The 1814-nt window shown below is 40.1% G+C and overlaps 1 pseudogene; it reads right to left on the bottom strand.

The window, feature by feature from the left end:
* Positions 1-351: 351 nt before the first annotated feature.
* On the bottom strand, positions 352-870 carry LOC127232952 (60S ribosomal protein L24-like; annotated as a pseudogene).
* Between the last annotated feature and the right edge of the window lie 944 nt (positions 871-1814).

Below are 1814 nucleotides of genomic sequence, written 5' to 3'. Positions count from 1 at the left end.
GAGATCAATGCACAATTCCGAGTGCTTCATGTGTGCCTGGTTCTCTTGAGAAGCCAAAGATGACTAAGGCTACTACTCACTTGTCCTCAACTCATTCATGCCAATGATCCCAAACTTAAAAAGCCTGAAAAACAAAAAAAAGCAGCCAGACCAAATGGAAACCTCTGTCATACAATTTCTAGATTATCTGTGCCACCTGTCCATGGGCTTTTATGTCATGCTACCTACCAAATTTGGGAGGTTCTCGAAACTAAGGTTTTACCAACAATACAGTTAAGACACTTTGATCTTTTTTATTTAAAAAAAAGAGAGAGAGAGATGGAAATTTATTTAAAACCCTGATCTACCAAGTTAGCATTTTCCATCGACTCTGGGAGCAGGGACCCTCACAGGCTTCAGAACCTTTAGTTAGGTGCTGTTTTTGTGAAGGTCTTGGCGGCAGCCATGGCTGTCTTCTTGGATATCTGCTTAGCCTTTCTGCTTCCTTGGCAGCCCTGAGAGCATGCTCTTGCTGAGTTTTCCTAACTTCTGGTTTCTGATTCTTCTTGGCCCTTATGTCTGCAAGAGATGCCCCAGTGGTGGCGCGTCAGAATTTGACCGAGTGGAGAGTTCTTGTCTTTTGAATTTCTTCCATCTGTCTGTGTTTGTGTGTGTGTGTGTGTGTGTGTGTGTGTGTGTGTGTGTGTGTGTGTGTGTGTGTGTGTTTTCTCCTGTAGAGTAGTCAGCTTATCTGCTGATGATTTCTTCTGGTAGGGAAAGAGGACTTGCATTTTGTATTAACTGGAAAACTTTCCCGTAAGTCCTGGTATAGCTCTTCCCGTGTCCGGGCTAGATCTTGTACCAGCTGAAACAGCATAGCTCAACCTTCATGGTAGTGGCTGCCAGCTGCCAGATGAAAGATGGTAAACAAACCATCTTAACCGTAGGAAAATGACATGTCCAAAGAGAAAAATCCTTAGGAATTACATAAGTCAAGTGTTATTTACCTTAGTTTTCTAAACAGTGAATGATATTTTGATTAGTATATTGGTTATTAATTTCACTATGTAACTGAAATGTGAATACCAATAAATTAAAAAGTAAAAATTGGTTTCCTTTACATAAGAACCTAAGAAGCAAGCCAGGTGACATATGCTGCTAGTCACAACCCTAGGTATGAACAGACAAGAAGACTACAAGTTCAAGGCCAGGCTGGAATCCATAATAGATCCTTAAACTAGCAAAGCCTTGCTTTAAAAAAGAGTATGAGTTGGTAGACAGTCCATGACATTATCCAATACCCAAATACTTTTTTTGCAACTCATTAATGCTGCTCTGATTAACAATGTCAAGTGTGGCTTGAACTTTCTATTCATATAGGCCGCATTTTGAAATATCATCCAGAAACAGCATAAGATTTTCTCTTCCAATTTCCTGAACAATAAATCATCCCAACATCATGCCCAACAACAAAGAATCCTGGGGAAGCATACCCTCACCTAAGTCTCTGAGTCAACTCATCAGAAGAAAGTAGAGGATGGTTCATATAAAGTACCTGCAACTTCTGATAACACTTGAGGATGCAATGCATGGTTATCAAATGTTTGCAATGCATATGCCAACAATTAAAGAACTATTTCACTAAAATCTGGCTTTTAATTTTCCAGACACACATGCATTACCTTCAGAGTAGTAATGTTAGTAACTTAGTTCCAGTCTATAAGCCTTGGCATTTGCCTGTTTGAAGGACAGCATGCGTGTTTCGTACATAGCTGATGAAATTTCGATTTGTGGGCCACTATCTCAGGCTCCCCTAAATGGATGTTTGGAATAGG

Source organism: Phodopus roborovskii, unplaced genomic scaffold (genome assembly GCF_943737965.1).
Source record: "Phodopus roborovskii unplaced genomic scaffold, PHOROB, whole genome shotgun sequence".
NCBI lineage: Eukaryota > Metazoa > Chordata > Mammalia > Rodentia > Cricetidae > Phodopus > Phodopus roborovskii.
Note: the sequence above shows the minus strand (reverse complement) of the source record. Positions and strands in the feature narration are given on the sequence as shown.